Source organism: Lycorma delicatula, chromosome 3 (genome assembly GCF_047948215.1).
Source record: "Lycorma delicatula isolate Av1 chromosome 3, ASM4794821v1, whole genome shotgun sequence".
In the NCBI taxonomy this organism is placed as follows: Eukaryota; Metazoa; Arthropoda; class Insecta; order Hemiptera; family Fulgoridae; genus Lycorma; species Lycorma delicatula.
The window spans coordinates 105,593,151-105,604,111 of record NC_134457.1 but is presented as its reverse complement, the minus strand read 5'-3'; the positions used below and the strand labels follow the sequence as shown (position 1 = coordinate 105,604,111).

Here is a 10,961-nt window from a genome sequence, read left to right as displayed (position 1 = left end):
GAAACTTCTGTTAATCGCTTAATTCAAATCGCGTAATTCAATTAAAATCACTGAAAAATATATCGAGAAATAAACATTGTACAGTAAAAAGTGGAAAAAATAATGCAACGTGTATATTGTCTAGTAAGTTTATTTCGGATATTGATTTTATTTAACTTAATCACTTGAACCCATTGTTAATAAGTACACGTCAGATAAAAGTAAAAAAAGTTTTAAAGAATGTTAGTTAATATTTGTACATTTTTAATAGCTTTTATCAGTCTAAGTGAGACTTGCGGCACTGAAACGGTATTAGTTTGATTCTATTCATACATTTCTTTTTTTTTATATTTTTCCTTTCGGTATATATATTTTATGTTACTTTCTGTTTATAAAAAATATTTTTTTTTCTATTCCTATATTTGTTATTTTTTCATAAACATATATTAAAATAGGTTTCGACAGATAATCTTTTTTTTTAATATTTACGATAATTTCGTGTACAGAGAGATTCAGGAAGTCCGTTGTTTAAATTGCTAGACAAAATTGGCGGCCGTCATGCTCCTTTCAAACTGAACTGTGAATTACATCGTTTGAAAGACAGTGTGCATTGGACGATTTACCAGATGTTTATACTTGTGTTTATGTTTATTAACATATATATGTTCCATGAACTTAATATATATGGTCAGACTATGAGCTGAGTTCATAATTTGTCTAAAATCTCGATCGAGATTTATTTTAAAATCGACTTATTTTAAATTCTCTTTGGGTAATAATTTTTTTACAAGTAAGAAATGCTGAGAATAATACATTAATAATAAATATTAATATACAGAGAAATTCAAAATGATACTTAATTTCGTAACTTTGTATTCCAAATTAAGAATTAATGGAAAATGTGAAGCGACTTACATCTCATAATATTCACAATAGAGTTTAAAGGTTCACAATTCATAATATAATACTCACAGTTCATAAATGTTCAATGTGGCCCACTGCGACTGCACGGCACACATTTAACCGGTAGCTGAACTCGTCCCACACGCATATCTTACGGTAACTGCATCTTTCAAACAACAAGAAAACATCACATGACGTTAGATCATGTGATCCTGTAGGATAGAACTGAAGAGCGAGATCTTCATTCCTGATGACTTCTATCTATTCATCGTTGAGGTAGAAATTCATTCAGGTAGCGTCAAACATCTAGGTGTCAATATGGCGAAGCTCCGTCCTGTTGAAAAATGATGTCTTGTGAACCTGCGTTTAGTTGACGGAAAAGCCAGTCTTCCAGCATGTCTTGATAGATTATCTCAGTAACCGTCTTATCTGCAAAAAAGAATGATCCATAAACATTTGTGTCCGTTAGGGCGCAAAACACATTAACCTTGGAGGAGTCCTTTTCATGTTCCAGTATGTCATTGGGTTTTGTAGACCCCATATTCGAACATTGTGCATTTTTCTACTGGGATGGAAGGTTACTTCATCGATAAAAATTAAACGCGGAAGAAAAGTGTCATCCTCAATGTTTTAGAGCATTTGATTACATAAGTCAACACGCTTGGCTTTGTCATCTCTGCGAAGAGCCTGTAAAAGCTTTAGGCGGTATGGCTTGAAAAGTATAGACGCCTCAAAACACGCCAAACATTTGATTGGGTTTTCTGCTTGCTCTGCGGGTGACTTTCTTGGGTTTCGTACAGTCTCCTTCAATTCTTCTTACGTTCTCCTGTGCCATACGTGGTCGGCTCGTGTTTTTGACTTTCCAGAGACACCCTGTTTGTTCAAATTGGTGAAACAACGACATATGCTCTTCCTTGTTGGTGAGTCGCTGTAAAAACGGAGATGAAATGCATCATGGACTGCAGTTGCCGAACGTGATTTGCTATGCTCAAGAATACAGAAAACCTTGTGTTGAACTGTAGCCATCTTACTCGCAACCGACATGTAATGACGGGCCAAGCACTCTGGCGGTCGTTACTTATGTTCTAGCGATGTTATTCAAAATTTTTGTACTTATTCTCACAACTTCTACGTATCAGTCAGATACAATGTATTGTTCAGGATATATAGAATTACTAATTGAGTCAATCATTTAAAATTGCCCTGTGTACTCGCGTAATTAGCTGCGTTCCTTGCTTGAACCTTATAAATACCTTTGCTAAATCATGGACCTAGTATGGATAATTACTCTTTGATGCTAAACAGATTATTTATTGTGTTGAAGTATTTTTTTTTATGTTACCTTGAACATTTTTTTGCAACTTACCAATGAAATATTGTTATTTAATAGATTATTCATAAAAATGGTTATTAACTTAAAATTAAAAAAAATGTTTTCTCTTTCATTTTAACAAATATTTATAGTCTTTTTTTTTCATATAACCTTTCAGGAGGAAAGTAATTTATTCGGATTATATGGTAGCTTTTGTTTGTTTGGGACCTTGTTATTACAATACAGCATTACGGCGGTGTGTTACATAGGTTATATTTATTCAGATGAGTGTAGTATTTTTTTTAGAATCATTGTAATAAGGATAAAATCAAAACCTAAACCGACAACGATTGTTAACGTCTATATGCCTACAAGCGCCCATGATGATGATGAGGTAGAGTGTGTATACGAATAGATTTATGAAGCAATAAACACGTAGAAGGAGATGAAAATTTAATAATAGTTGGGGATTGGAATGCAAGCATTGGAAAAGGCAAGGAAGGGAATATAGTGAGTGAATACGGGCTGGGCAAAAGGAATGAAAGAGGGGACCGACTTATAGAGTTTTGCACGAAGTATAATTTAGTAATTGCCAACACCCAATTTAAAAATCATAATAGAAGAATATACACTTGGAAAAAGCCAGGCGATACTGCAAAGTGTCAGATAGATTATATCATGGTTAAGCAAAGATTTAGAAAGCAACTCGTTGACTGCAAAACTTGCCCTGCTATCAATGTCTATTGATAGCGACCATAATTTGGTGATTATGAAATGTAGATTGGGGTTTAAAAACCTGAAGAAAAGGTGTCAGATGAATCGGTGGAATTTAGAGAAGCTTGAGGAAGAGGAGGTAAAGAAGATTTTTGAAGAGAACATCGCAAGAGGTCTGAGTAAAAAAGATAAGGTAGAAAATGTAGAAGAAGAATGGGAGAATGTTAAAAAGGAAATTCTTAAATCAGCAGAAGCAAACTTAGGCGGAATAAAGAGAACTAGTAGAAAACCTTGGGTTTCAGACGATATATTGCAGCTGATGGATGAACGTAGAAAATATAAGAATGCTAGTGATGAAGAAAGTAAAAGGAACTATCGGCAATTAAGAAATGCTATAAACATGCGAAACTGGCGAAAGAAGAGTGGATTAAAGAAAAGTGTTCAGAAGTGGAAAGAGAAATGAACATTGGTAAAATAGACGGAGCATACAGGAAAGTTAAGGAAAATTTTGGGGTACATAAATTAAAATCTAATAATGTGTTAAACAAAGATGGTACACCAATATATGATACGAAAGGTAAAGTCGATAGATGGGCGGAATATATTGAAGAGTTATACGGAGGAAATTAATTAGAAAATGGTGTTATAGAGGAAGAAGAGGAAGTTGAGGAGGATGAAATGGGTGAAACAATACTGAGATCTGAATTTAAGAAAGCATTAAAAGATTTAAATGGCAGAAAGGCTCCTGGAATAGACGGAATACCTGTAGAATTACTGCGCAGTGCAGGTGAGGAAGCGATTGATAGATTATACAAACTGGTGTGTAATATTTATGAAAAAGGGGAATTTCCGTCAGACTTCAAAAAAAGTGTTATAGTCATGATAATAAGAAAGCAGGGGCAGATAAATGTGAAGAATACAGAACAATTAGTTTAACTAGTCATGCATCAAAAATCTTAACTAGAATTCTATATGAATTATACAGAAGAATTGAGAGGAGAGTGGAAGAAGTGTTAGGAGAAGACCAATTTGGTTTCAGGAAAAGTATAGGGACAAGGGAAGCAATTTTAGGCCTCAGATTAATAGTAGAAGGAAGATTTAAAGAATTAAAGAAAAAACAAACCAACATACTTGGCGTTTGTAGACCTAGAAAAGGCATTCGATAACGTAGACTGAAATAAAATGTTCAGCATTTTAAAAAAGTTAGGGTTCAAATACAGAGATAGAAGAACACTTGCTAACATGTACAGGAACCAAACAGCAACAGTAATAATTGAAGAACATAAGAAAGAAGCCGTAATAAGAAAGGGAGTCCGACAAGGATGTTCCCTATCTCCGTTACTTTTTAATCTTTACATGGATCTAGCAGTTAATGATGTTAAAGAACAATTTAGATTCGGAGTAACAGTACAAGGTGAAAAGATAAAGATGCTACGATTTGGTGATATAGCAATTCTAGCCGTGAATAAAAAGGATTTAGAAGAAACAATGAACGGCATAGATGAAGTCCTACGCAAGAACTATCGCATGAAAATAAACAAGAAGAAAAGAAAAGTAATGAAATGTAGTAGAAATAACAATGTTGGACCACTGAATGTGAAAATAGGAGGAGAAAAGATTATGGAGGTAGAAGAATTTTGTTATTTGGGAAGTAGAATTACTAAAGATGGACGAAGCAGTAGCGATATAAAATGCCGAATAGCACAAGCTAAACGAGCCTTCAGTAAGAAACATAATTTGTTTACATCAAAAATTAATTTAAATGTCAGGAAAAGATTTTTGAAAGTATATGTTTGTGAGTGTCGCTTTATATGGAAGTGAAACTTAGACAATCGGAGTATCTGAGAAGATAAGATTAGAAGCTTTTGAAATGTGGTGCTATAGGAGAATGTTAAAATCAGATGGGTGGATAAAGTGACAAATGAAGAGGTATTGCGGCAAATAGATGAAGAAAGAAGCATTTGGAAAAATGTAGTTAAAAGAAGAGACAGACTTATAGGCCACATGCTAAGGCATCCTGGAATAGTCGCTTTGATATTGGAAGGACAGGTAGAAGGAAAAAATTGTGTAGGCAGGCCACGTTTGGAATATGTAAAAGAAATTGTTAGGGATGTAGGATGTAGAGGGTATACTGAAATGAAACGACTAGCACTAGATAGGGAATCTTGGAGAGCTGCATCAAACCAGTCAAATGACTGAAGACAAAAAAAAAATGTAGTATTTTATAAATTTATATTATTACCGACATTATTTAGTGGAACTCAAAAATTGGCGCTGAAATAGATAAAAAAGAAAACTAACTAGTGATATAAATTATATTTATGATTTTTAAAATATCTTAAGATTATTGTTTTTCAATTTATGAAGAGATATTTTGTTATAAAAATATTTATTCTTTAACTGACCTCCCGTAGTATGATGTTTTGGAATAAGATAAGAAATCATGCGTTTTTTTTCTTATTTCATCATGAAGTAATATTAATATTCTTTATCGAAATATAAGAATAAATGAAACAAAACTGAGAAGTCATGTAAACCATGTTATGACGTGGATAATAATGCAAGTATTTCTCACACAGTCATCGAGAAATATCTTTTAAAAACTGGGAGAATCACATTTAAATAAGCTCAAAATACATAACGTAAGATTAATTATTCACATGATACTTGGAAAACGACCTATCATTGTGTAAAGAGTTATTATTTAAACTGGTCATAAAAACATTTTGAGCTACAGAATCCAGTAGAAATTATTCATGTTTCAAGTACAAATCTATTGAAAAAAACACGAACACCGTGACACATGAAAAACGAAAGTACGCAGAAATTTACATATTTTCAAGTTAAAAATTAATTTTAAAACTTGATTAATTAATTAAATATTTCGGTGATGTTTTTCATGAAAATCTTTTATAATCAAAGGATCTTTCCTAGAAGAAAACTTTTATTTAATTATCTGATAATTATAAATTATACGAATTACAAAACTGTTAAGTTTCTGGATAATATACCGCAATAAAGGAAATAATGCAATTACTTTAAGCGATGTAGAAAATCTACAGATAAATGAACTAATTAATAACTAAATAATGCAATTTTCCATAAACTGTAGAATTATATTATTCATTTAATAAATAATTCTAACGTTAGATGTAATTAAAGGAAAAACCGTAAAACAAAAAAAAATTACTTGGTTAAATATAACTTCAACACTGTATTAAAACACGAGTTTATCCCATACTTAAATGAAATAAAATTATTAACCTGTTGTGTATCTCAAGGCAGATCAGATTCCTTATTGTTGGAGGGGATTACTGTATTTAATTTGAAGGGTTAAATGAACGTTACCATTAGCAACCTGCAGAAAACTGGTTACTAGCAACTATGGTGTTAAAAGGTTATGTTATCCCATTACTCTTGTACTATACAAACTGGACCAATATTTACGCTCAAAATGTGAAGTTTCAATACGAAGGTTAGTAAAATTGTATAAAATTTTCTAAATTATAAACCATGTGGTATGGTTTTTATTAAATAATTTTGGTAATTTAATAAAATTGACAGTAATTATCACAAAATTATACTTTATTATTAAATTAAAAATTTATAGGTAATGATATATGATTTATTGTCTGTTCTAAAATAATATTTGTCTTTTATAGACTATGTACTTCATGAATTTAGTCATGATTTCATGACTAAATTTTCATGACTTCATGAATTTAGAAAACTAATAACGATAAATTTCTATTCTCTTTTCTTTTTCTTCTTCTTTTATTAAAACACTTAAAATCGACTGCAATAATCCTATTATAAATTAAATTATTAGGTTTGTAATGCCATTAGAAAACGTGCTCATATTTCACAAATAATCGTTATTGTATTATTTTTTATTATTGTTGCGTTTTATAATTTACATTTTTTTACAAACTATATGTATAAGCTGTGTCATATGTAAGCTATATGTGTATGGTTTTACATAAATTAATATTAAAATGTTTAATATTTTCTATTGAAATACTCTAAAATCTGTCTGCAACAGAATTACAGAATTACCGAAGTTTGAATAATCTTTTAAAGAAAGAAAATTTATTTAAAAATTAATTACCTGAAAAAGTTCAATCTTTATGTTTGTAAAAATGTTAAACTCTCTACTGTGAAATGTGTATACTGTAAATTCAGCTCTTCACATGATATTTCCTTTAAAAAAGATTAAAAGAACGTTTGTATGTTATAGAAAAAAATTGCATGGGTAGTTAAGCATTCGTTTACATACTAACTGTTTTATATTAACAATATATTCCTGAACGTTTTGCCAAGGAGAATTTTCCATGCATGATCTTAACAATCAACGTTATTCATCCTGAGATTATTGGTTTAATCTAAATTACATATAAATTGTATATATAAACAATATTACCTGGAATTTTAAGTACATAGAGTCAGTACTCGTGTAATATGTAATAAGATATTTCTATCTCTTAGGTTAATATAGAGTATTTTTATCACTTCCTTCAAGCTCTACTCTTGATGAGAGAAGCGTGTTTGATTTCTTTTTGCTTCACTCAGGCGACAAGGCCACTTTACATTTTAAATAGAGTTCATATTAACTATCATAAAACGTGTAAAATAATTATTTCTAATTATTTACCGATTACTAAATATACGTTTCTTTTTTAAGGAAAATTTTGTTTTAAGAAATTTTCTTTTAGAAGTATTTACTTCACACACATCATAAAAAAAAAAAACACTTTTATAATAAAAAAAAGTTGATAACAGTGTTATTATACTTCCCCGGGATTGGTTATTTATTCTTATTTAGTGGAAAAATAACAAGAATAAAATTTAAAAGTTAAAAAAAAATCGATTTTTTAATAATTATGATCGAACACATCCCTCGAAGAACTTTTTTTGAGCCACTTGTTCAGACTTAACTCCGTACTATTCACCCAGCTCAGTTGGCAGTTCACTCGGCTCCATCTACATTATATAAGCTGCCTCCGCACTTCATTCAGTCAGCCTCATTCAATGCTCTTATAGTGTGTAAAGATTATAACATACACGAAAATCCAAGGTTTTTGTAATTCAATAATTATAAAGTTGTTAAAAGTTACAGAAAAGTTATTATACAAGTCGTTGAAAATATTTATTATAAAAGAAGCAAGTGTATATATACAGCAAAATTACAAAAATAAACTGAACTAACATAGAATTAAAATAACACTAAATCTATATATTCGAGATAAAAGGCTCATAAAAAAATGCAATGTTTTTATGTGGGTCCGTAAAAAACTAAAAAAGTACTGGATTGATTTACGCACAATTTTTTGTAAAATGATCCGCCTTGTCCTGAAACTGTTCAAAGCTATTGAAACTCTCCATCTGACCAGTAGAAAGAAACTTAGAGCTTGTTTGAACAAACTACTGTGTTTAGAGAATAGTTTGAATTAAGTCCGATAGGTAGTTCCGAAAATTGACTTTATTTACATTGTTACTTTTTATAAAGTGAAATATGAGGTTCCGTAATGTTCAGTTTTTTAATGTTTTATCAAACATTTAGTTATGTTAATTGTATTATGCTAATTATGTTAATTGTAATTATGATGATTGTTTTTAATTTCTATATATATATGTGTGAAGAAAATTTATTTATTTTTTTAGCTATATCAGACTTCGAATTGCAGTTTTTCTAATAGGAATGAATACTGAACGCTAAGTCCTTACTAACCACAAAGTAGAGTATTAGATACTAGATATCTCATACTAATTGGATATATTTAACGGTAGACATATTATATTAATAAAATATTCTACTTCTTAATTCTTTTGGTTTATTAACGTTGTATTAGTAATGTATTAAACGCTGAAAATCATACTTTACATAATGGATATTAAAAAATTACGGTAGGGCAATAAAAAATTAATAAGATTATAATTTTATAGAAAAGATATAAAAAAGTACTGTTTTATAAACTGGAATTTATCAGAATATCAACAGCAGTTTTTTTCCCGAAAATACCGTGTCTCTTGTTTATAAAATTTTATAATCGTTTGTGTAGCTCTATTACATTCTTTTCACTACCAAGAATTTATTGTTAACTAAATATTAATTGCAAGTAATAACAAAAATATAGAGAGGGAAACGAGAAATGTTAATGTTAAATAGTATTTGGTTTAGATTTAATTAATCACACGACAGTAGTACTGAAATAGGCGTAGTAGCGCCAAAATCTAAGATGGCGGTGGTCGAACATCTTGTCACGTCAGTAAGAAGATGGGGGGTTGCTATCTTGTGACGTCGGTGGCGCTAGTACACCAGTGTTGTCAAGCTGTTCAGTGTTGCCAATCTGATCTGAGGATGTTCCTGGTCGTTGTGGCGATTGCACCGGGAGGCGTCACCGCGATTGAGAGAGGTTCTCGTCGTAGATCGTGCTCCGGGAAGCGGTGTCTGCGCATGTATTTGCGTGCGTGCGTCAGCGGAGCGCCACAGGATGTTTACCGTACCAGATTTTGCGCGGTATCATCCGCGCCGAATCTGAGTTTATTGTTAACTTTACAAGACTGGGATAATATGAACAACAAACGCAGATGATGGGTAATGATAAACTTGCACAAGAAACATAAAAACATGTCTGCAGCGGTGGTTACAGACACCAACAACGTCATTAAAAAAATCAACGACTTACATAGTACACACTTCACTAACTCCGACACTCATCCACCGTAGCCGAACCGTCGAAGGAGTCAGTCAACTACAACAAACAACCAACTGTCGTCGTTTCGTAACCTACCCGATCCACATTTTTTTTCACTTCAGATATTATTCATTTACTCTACCACCAAACACTTCACTACAACCTATCAACAATACCTTTGAAATATTACTTAATTTATTCAATACAAACAATCAGGTTGGCAACACTGGGACTACAGCTGATCATCAATACTACCAACCACATTGGCAACACTGGCGCTAGTAGCGCAATTGACGTCACAAGATGGCAACCCCCCCGCCATCTTACTGACGACAAAAGATGGCGACCATCCACCATCTTGGATTCCAAGATGGCCGACCACCACCATCTTGGATTTTGGCGCTAATACGCCTATGTCCGTACTACTCACGACCGTTCAAAATAGAAAGTCAGGCGTACTTTGTGTACTACCACGTTACATATAGTATTTACGCAAAATAAATCATAGTCGTATTTTCCACAAATATCAGATATGACATTCTCATACTACATTTTATTATGCTGGTAAGCAAATAGTTCCATTTTAAGTTTAAAATATTTTTTTTTCTTATTTCCATAACCAAACAGTAAACTCCAACCATAAAAAAAGTCTATTTTTTTTAGGTGAAAGATGTGGATTGAACGGAAGAGGAATATGCACGAATATACGGTTTTGTCAAATAGCCAAAGAAATGATTAAAAGAGGAGAAAAACCAGCTAACTGCGGTTTTGAAAATATGAAGGATCCTCTTGTATGCTGTTACGACTCTGTTCAAATAAAAGCTAAACCCGATCAGAATCAAACACAACCAATATCTTCTCAATCAATTTCTGAAACAAGTAAGAGAAATATATATGTATATATATATATATATATATATAACACTAACTATGATAATATCCATATGACTATAATATATAGCCCTACACGAAATATTTTGGTTTAAAAACAGTAGCCATCCTTAGGATCTATAAAAAATATTTATAGATCTGCACGCAAAAGTTTTGAAGGGTTTTGTTATTACTTCTGATATTAAGTAAGATTGATTTTAGTAAAGAGAGAAAAGCTGTTAGGTTTCAAATATAATAATTGTTAGTGTTGGTTATGTCGATCAAAATTTTTGAAACCTGAAAATATTATTAGTTGGCTTTGGTTCAAAGGGCAATTAACTTGTAACTTGAATAGCTAAATTTATTTAGCTATTTATTTTCCGTACATTTATAACATGAAAACTTAATTAATTGTAATTAATGAACATTTTATGCAGAAAATAAATTGGCTTTTAATGAGAAATTATATAACTATTCTCAATAATGGT

At 31.4% G+C, this 10,961-nt stretch overlaps 1 long non-coding RNA gene across 1 annotated transcript in view; it reads right to left on the bottom strand.

Moving 5' to 3' along the window:
• Positions 1–933: 933 nt before the first annotated feature.
• LOC142321842 (uncharacterized) overlaps positions 934–10,961 on the bottom strand; it is a 78,435-nt gene continuing 68,407 nt past the window's right edge. The window contains exon 4 of the long non-coding RNA XR_012755723.1: positions 934–1,311. This is a non-coding gene — a long non-coding RNA (uncharacterized LOC142321842). The remainder of the gene's footprint in view (positions 1,312–10,961) is intronic.